Source organism: Solanum tuberosum, unplaced genomic scaffold (genome assembly GCF_000226075.1).
Source record: "Solanum tuberosum cultivar DM 1-3 516 R44 unplaced genomic scaffold, SolTub_3.0 scf00749, whole genome shotgun sequence".
NCBI classification, from domain to species: domain Eukaryota; kingdom Viridiplantae; phylum Streptophyta; class Magnoliopsida; order Solanales; family Solanaceae; genus Solanum; species Solanum tuberosum.
In genome coordinates, this window is record NW_006239722.1 from 51,484 (window position 1) to 60,172 (window position 8,689).

Below are 8,689 nucleotides of genomic sequence, written 5' to 3' on the forward strand. Positions count from 1 at the left end.
TTTCCAGATGATCTTCCCGGAGTCCCTCCTGAGAGAGAGATAGACTTCGGTATAGATCTTCTTCCAGATACTCGTCCGATATCTATTCTGCCATATAGAATGGCACCAGGAGAGTTAAAAGAGCTTAAGGAGCAGTTGAATGATTTTCTAGATAAGGGTTTCATTCGACCAAGTGTCTCACCTTGGGGCGCTCCGATCTTGTTTGTGAGGAAGAAGGATGGTTCCCTTAGGATGTGTATAGATTACCGTCAGTTGAACAAGGTTACCATCAAGAATAAGTATCCTCTTCCGAGGATTGATGATCTTTTTGATCAGCTTTAGGGTGCTTCTTGTTTCTCGAAAATAGACCTCAGATCAGGTTACCATCAGTTGAAAGTAAGGGTATGTGACATTCCAAAGACAGCATTTAGGACCCGTTATGGTCATTATGAGTTTTTGGTCATGTCGTTCAGTTTAACTAATGCACCAGCAACGTTCATGGACCTTATGAATAGAGTCTTCAAACCTTATTTAGATATGTTTGTTATCGTTTTCATTGATGACATACTAATCTATTCAAGGAATGAAGAGGGTCATGCTAGCCATTTCAGAATAATTCTTCAGACTTTGAAAGATAAGGAGTTGTATGCCAAGTTCTCTAAGTGTGAGTTTTGGCTTGAGTTTGTGGCATTCTTGGGCCACATAGTTTATGGTGATGGAATTAAAGTTGATACTAAGAAAATTGAAGCAGTGCATAATTAGCCTAGATCCATATCTCCAACTGATATTAGGAGTTTCTTGGGTTTGGCTGGCTATTATAGAAGATTTGTAGAGGGGTTCTCGTCTATTTCATCCCCTTTAACGAAGTTAACTCAGAAGACAGTGAAATTTCAATGGTCTGAAGCTTGTGAGAAAAGCTTTCAGGAATTGAAGAAGAGGTTGACTACTGCCCCAATTTTGACCTTATCGAAAGGTACTCAATGTTTTGAGGTGTATTGTGATGCATCTAGAGTTGGTTTGGGTTGTATCTTAATGCAGAATAGCAAAGTTATAACTTATGCCTCCAGACAGTTGAAAGTTCATGAGAAGAACTACCCAACCCATGACTTAGAGTTGGCTGATGTAGTATTCGCTTTGAAGATATGGCGTCATTATTTTTATGGTGTTCATGTTGATGTATTCACTGATCACAAGAGTCTTCAATATGTGTTCACTCAGAAAGAGATTAAATCTCAAAACAAAGGAGGTGGTTAGAGTTACTCAAGGACTATGACATGAGTATTCTTTATCACCCAGGTAAGGCTAATGTTGTTGCTAATGCCTTGAGAAGGTTGTTTATGGCTAGTACCGCCCATGTTGAGAAAGAAAAGAGAGAGTTAGCAAAAGATGTGCACAGACTGGCACGCCTGGGAGTCAGACTCATGGATTCCATAGAAGGATGAATAGTGGTGATGAATGGGACTGAATCATCATTAGTGTAAGAAGTAAAAAGCAAGCAAGATCAAGACCCTATTTTGTTTGAATTGAAGGCAAATGTTCATAAGCAAAAAGTATTAGCTTTTGAACAAGGGGGAGATGGTGTATTGAGATATCAAGGAAGATTGTGTGTACCTATGGTGGATGTGGCATGAAGAAGGGCATTGCAGAGTTTGTTGCTAAGTGTCCAAATTGCCAGCAAGTGAAAGTTTAGCACCAAAGGCCCGGTGGTTTGACGCAGAATATAGAACTTCCAGAATGGAAGTGGGAGATGATTAATATGGACTTCATCATAGGTTTACCAAGGTCTCGCAGACAACACGATTCTATTTGGGTGATTGTTGACATAGTGACAAAATCAACCCATTTTTTGCCAGTAAAGACTACCCATTCAGCAGAAGATTATGACAGGTTATATATTCAAGAAGTGGTAATACTTCATGGAGTCCCAGTCTCCATTATTTCAGATAGAGGTGCACAATTTACTGCACAGTTCTGGAAATCTTTTTCAGAAAGGTTTGGGTTCGAAAGTGAACTTAAGTACTGCCTTTCATCCTCAAATTGATGGGAAATCAGAGCGCAATATTCATACCTTAGAGGATATGTTGAGGGCTTGTGTGATTGATTTCAAAGGGAATTGGGATGATCACCTACCTCTTATTGAGTTTGCTTACAACAACAGTTATTAGTCTACAATCTAAATGGCTCCTTATGAAGCTCTTTATGGGAGAAGATACAGATCTCCTATTGGATGGTTTGAAGCTGGTGAAGCAGAGTTGATAGGACCAGATTTAGTTCACCAAGCTATGGAGAAGGTGAAAGTGATTTAAGAATGGTTGAAAACGGCACAGAGTCGTCAAAAAATCCTACACTGATGTTAAGAGAAGGGCGTTAGAGTTCGAAGTAGATGATTGGGTGTATTTGAAAGTTTCACCCATGAAGGGTGTTATGAGGTTTGTAAAGAAGAGGAAGCTTAGTCCCCGGTAAATTGGACCTTATCAAATATCCAAAAGGATTGACAATGTAGCCTATGAGTTAGAGCTACCACAAAAGTTGGCAGTGGTTCATCCGGTATTTCACATCTCTATGTTGAAAAAATGCATGGGCAATCCTACATTGATCATATCGATTGAAAATATTGAGATCAAGGATAGCTTATCTTATGAGGAGATTCCGGTTCAGATTCTAGATCGCCAAGTTTGTAGGTTAAGAACAAAGGAGGTTGCGTCAGTCAGAGTCCTTTGGAGGAACCAATTTGTTGAGGAAGCTACTTGGGAAGCTGAGGAGGATATGAAGAAGAGATATCCACATCTCTTTGAATCCGAAGAAAATGCAGACCAAGGTAATAATTTTCTTCTTAGTACTATCTAGATTATGAGTAAGAATGTTGTTTGTTTGCATTTGATTGTTGGGTGTTTGAACTTGATGTTACAACCCTTAGCTTAGTAAGAGTAAATCTCATTCGAGGACGAATGTTCCCAAAGGGGAGATATTGTAACATCTTGTAACTAGAAAGAACTAGAAGGAAGTTTAAAATCTGGAAACAGTTTTTTTTTTGGAAAGTATAAGGAAATCTGGAAAATTGCATGTAAGTTAAAGTTGAAATTTGGTCAACTTCAGACAGCCATAACTACTAGCTCAGGATGAATTAGGTGTAGTCCCAGATATGGTTGTGAAGCTCTTGGAATGATCTTTCCAACGCCTCCAAGTATGCGCGATTCCGAGTTCGTATGAGCAAGTTATAATGCCCTTTGGAAGTTGGGTTGTTAGATTAAGGAAATGTCCAATCCGGAAATATAAGGGGTATTTTAATCTTTTCACTGCCCTATAATTTTAATCCAATTTTACGAGTTTAATATGGGTCAATTCAGAAATTAGTCAGTTTTAGAACTTGGGATTTCACGCTAGGGCTAAGGAGAAAGGAGAAGAGAAAAGAAGAAGGAGAAAAGGGTAAATTCATCAAGATCGATCAAGGAACTTGGTGTTTCGCCAAGGATTTACCTCTATCAGGTATGTGAGGATCTCATAACATTGGAATCGTTCTCACATGTGCCAAACATATTTATTTCAGTTTGGATACATCCTAAAAGCATTTGAATATTGATGATCTTGATACCTATTCTTGAATTTGACTGAGTTGGGAAGTTCCTGAGTTCATTACGTCGCATTATAGGGTCGTTTCGAGTTAGTTTCTTAGGTACATTTGCTGGGTATCTTTATCTAAAAGTAATTTGAGGAAAAGAACCGAGTTTTGGTGAATCGGGGTTGGAAAACGAAGAAGAAATTTTGTCGGACGAAATTAAGGGGTGGCCGCGCGTCGCACGCCTAGTGCCCAGATTTGATCATTTCAGCTTCGCATCGTGGAGCTGACACGAGGTGTTCTATCTCTAAAGATGTTTTCGGAACCAAAATTAAATTATGCCTCCGCGTCGTGGACCCACCCACCTTCAAATATTGATTTTTGGTATTTTCTCATGTTTAACTATCTAGAAACATTCATAAAAATCATGAGATCTTTCCAGTCATAAATCTTAATCCTTTAATCGATAATTCAATTCAAGGATCAGTTAAGAGTCAAGTCAAGAGAAGTTAAGGTCAAAGTCAAGAGAAGTCAAGAGTCAAGTTATGATGAGTTCTTAAAGTTTTTCAAAAGTCTTTCACAAATATTTTAACTTTGTTTTAATACTTAAGCTTCGAGTTCAATAAGGATGTAAAGTTGAAGTTCTTTTCTTCAAAGAAGTATATGGGGACTATGTATTCCCAAAGAGATTTTAAAATGTTTTCACATTTTAAATAAGAGCAGAAACTGAGATTTCCAAAGAACTTTCGGGCTAGTATTCGGAAAAGAGTAATAGCTTTCTAAATGAAGCTAGAGCGGAAACTAAGATTTCCAAAGAGCCTTCGGGCTAGTTTTCAGAAAAAGTTATGGCTTTCTAAATGAAGCAAGAGGGGAAACTTTGATTTCCAAGATAGCCTTTGAGCTAAGTTTTTGAGCACTAATCTCAAATCACAGAAGAAGTATATTTTAAAAACATAAGAGCCAGCATATTTTAGGAATAGTATTGAGCACCGAATTGGGGACGAGCATGAGTTTAGATAACTCACATCACCATAGAACCATGTAACCACTAAGGGTAGAAAAGGGTCATACTTTTTAGATGAATTCTTTTCGCAATAGACTAGTGGATCAAATAGGCAGTTCAGGTTCTATACCTTTTGCCGGGTATAGGATGCGCTGACAGCGTGAGTTAGATCGCTGTATCATCACTATAACTCTTATGTGATGGTTGTCGGTTAGAGAAACTCCCACAAAAGTTATTGTATTTTATATATACAGAAGTTTGTATTTTTATATACATTTCAGAGTTATGTTGTATCCTTGTATATACACAGAGTTGACATCATGTTTTTAAACAACTTTTCTTTATATTGCACGTGTTTTAAACTGCTTTATATTGAAATGAGTTCAGTTAAGTATTCATGAGTTGAGAAGAGCCAAGGTAAGTGTTTCTTTCAGATTCCCTTTCAAGCCTATGTTGTTTTACCATTCCAACTCGCATACTCGTAAATTCAATGTAGTGATGCCAGTTGACCTACATCGTCTTATGATGCAGACTCTAGTAACTAGTATTGGGATTCCGGCGTATCGTTGATCCAGTGAGCAGTTCAGAGACTGTTGGTGAGCCTCCTTGCATTCCGGGTGATCCATTTCATTGTTTCCTAGTTTAGTTCATTAGGATGTTGTGGGGTTTGTCCCAACATCCATCTCAGTTGTTATTAGATGCTTCATAGACAGTCAAATGCTTGTTCTTTAGTCTTTTCATTGTCATTATTCCATGTTGAGACTTGAGTTTTCCTTAATGGCCAGTTGAATGTTCCTTTTATAACATTCCATTTTTATTATATGAACTTATCTTTGTTGAGTTTAAGTCTTCCGCTGAGTTACGTAAGACAGGCCACGTTTTCTCTTGGGGCCAGTAATGGTTTTCGAGTGCCAGTCCTGCCTAGGGTATAGGCTCAGGGCGTGACAAACTTTGTATCAGAGCACAGAGTTCAAGAGTCCTAGGGAGTCTATGAAGCCGAGTCTGTAGAGTCCTAGTTATTGGTGTGAAGCGCGCCACATCTATAATTGGGAGGCTACAACATTTAGGGATTCCTTTACTTCTTTCACGTTCTTTTCGTTTATTAGAGTTTATCTCTAAAAAGTTTTACTCTAATTCGTGCTTGAGCGTGTTTTTAGATAATCATGCCTCCACGAAGAGCTGTCAGAGGTCGTCCTGCGAGACGTAATGTTGAACCACAAGAACTAGAGTTACCTAATGCACCTGAAGTGCAACCGCAAGGCGAAGTCACCAATGCTGAGTTCCGTGAGGCTATCCGGATGTTGAGTCAAGTTGTGACTAACCAGGTTGGTCAGAAAAGAGGAGCTCGACAAGAAGAGGCTGATACTTCGAGGATTCGTGAGTTCCTGAGGATGAATCCTCCAAGTTTCACTGGTTCGATCACTACTGAGGATACAAAGAATTTCACTAAGGAACTGAATAAGGTTTTTGAGGTGATGCATGTTGCTGACACTGAACTAGTTGAGCTAGCTGCATATCAATTGAAGAATGTTGCTAGGACTTGGTTTGGTCAATGGAAAGGGGGTAGAGCTGAGGATGTACCACCTGCGAGTTGGGCATGTTTTGAAGAGGCTTTCTTGGGGCGTTTCTTTCCCCAAGAATTGAAAAAGGCTAAGGTACGAGAATTTCTAACACTTAAGCAGGATTCTCTCAGCATTCATGAATATGGGTTGAAGTTCCTTGAAAAGTGAATACTTGGTTTCTCCATTAAGGTCCTTATAGTTATAATTATTTTTGCAGGTTTAGCTGATGCAGCTTTTGTTAAATTTTTCACTCAGTAAACCTGGTGAATTCAGTTGATACATCAGCTAATATGATTGATGAGGAGGACGTGATTAGAAAGTGTAATCCCACCTCGATTGTTGGACGGTTAAGTGATTTCTGTATTGGCAAGTTCTATCAGAGTACTAGAAAGTGTAACCCCACCTAAATTGCAGGATAACTACTTTTGGACAAGAAGATAATCATGCAAGCAAGGCTAGAGTTAGTTATGGAGTTGGTATACAAGTGTGATAACATGTATTTTCCTTTATCGTTGTTCTTTACAATTGCCTTTGTTGTGTCATATTGAATTGTAACTGTATTCAGTAAAACTTATTATTAATATATATATCAATGTTTGTATTGTGAAAATTTGAGTTGTTGCGGTAGCCAATTTTGCCGCCCTCATTACTATTGTAGAAGCCCTGAAGAATCCCTTTAGCTGCCTTGAGTGCTTTCTCGAGCTTAGCAGCCAGTGAAATGTAATAAATATAACTCGGAATAGTTTATCGAGCCGACCGAAGTGCTTTCTTAAGCTTAGAACCAAATGTAATGAAAGAAATATAACCTAGAATAGTGTCTCATGTCCCCCAGAGTGCTTTCTCCAGCTTGGTAGTATAAAAATAAACCTCTTGTTTGTCCCATACTCTTATAAGTTAGTATTTTACTTGAAAATATTCATCCTCGATAGTAGAATTTATGAGTTTAAAGTAAATATATCTTTGGAACAGAAACCTATAAAATTGGTGTACTTCCTTTAAAATTTTCCAAGTTTCCTTGAGTAAAACTATAACACCCTCCCTCGGAGCCCAAAATAAATAGAAATTGTGATAAAACCGTTTAAGTGTCTCAATTACATATTCTCCCATCACTAGTTTATAGAATTCCAAATGTTGACGTCGTGAATGTGAGTCTATACCAAACATAGTCAATTAATTCACAATATAATAAAACAAAACAACAATAAGGTAGACATCCATCTCAGAACACTCATACTAACCTTGAAATCCAATCAGTGCAAGTCAAGGCCTTATTCCCAAAAACACAATAATAATATAATTAAAGCTCATAAATGATCAAACAAAGCACACAACCACACTTAAGCACCCAACACATATAAATTTAAGTTTTAAACCACCTAGAAGAATTCTAAGGATCCTATATCAACAACCAAGACTAAGACTAATCCTAATCTAATGCTTTATGACCTAAGTATAGGGTAATGCCCTGAACATGGCTAAAATGTGACTAAGGATCATGAAAGACTAAATTCTCATACTACTACATTTGTAACGTTCCTGAAACTTATTTTAAATAAAATTTAACCAAGCCAAGCATAAAAAGAGAAAATTCTAATCTACCTCAAGGTTAAAACTGTAACATTGCCTCTATTCAGGAGCTTTTCCTTTTCGAGCAGCTTCCGAATGATGCCATGCTATCAAATTAGCAATGTAAACATCAACACAAGATAATAGATTCCCAAAATGCTTTAAAAAGATCTGGACCTAAAATTTAGATCAAAATAAAATTGTTGAACTCATGTGTGGAATCACAAAATTGACTGTGTCATAAGGTCCTAACCACCTCAAGGAGATTGTTCCCATAATTGGGCACAATCCGAGAAAAAATGAATTATTAAATAGACAACACAAAGGAAGCTTTAGAATGATCAAATAACAAATAAAAGAAGGGGAATTGACAAAAATTACAAGCTAAATAGAAGATTAACCACCCCCAAAACACTCCCATATAATCCACCAACAATTGTCAACAATTACAACAATTGTTTCTTCAATTTGAGCTCCAAATTTCCATATCTAAGTTAGAATTTGAGAAAATACATGCGGAAATCGTGAAACTGAATATAATTATCACATAGCTATTCATCCTGATAATAAGACCCATAAGGTCACAATTGAAATTAATAAGCATTGGCAAGGTCCATTGACCCTTCATCATGATAGCAATCGTCAAGGCTTGCAATCACATTGACCAAGAAAGTTGGTCTTTATCATTGCAGTGCCAAGCTCGCGATTCCGAAGACCAATTATTGGGCCTTCACAATAACAACTCCAAGCACATGAGCACTGTAACACCCCATATCCAAAAATAGACCAAAATGCAGATTTTCAGAAGTTGCAGGTGCAACCCACGGTTGCCACCCACGGACCGTGTTGATGGTCCGTGGTTTGCATACGCAACCCCCTCAGAACCAGCCCAGAAAATCGGTTAAGTGTCGAACCACGGTCGGTAGGTAAGACACTCTAGAACCAACCTTCAGTCACGATTGACGGTTGACCAACATGGATCGTCAGTCGATCGACGGTCCGTCGGTGACCCCAACAACAGTT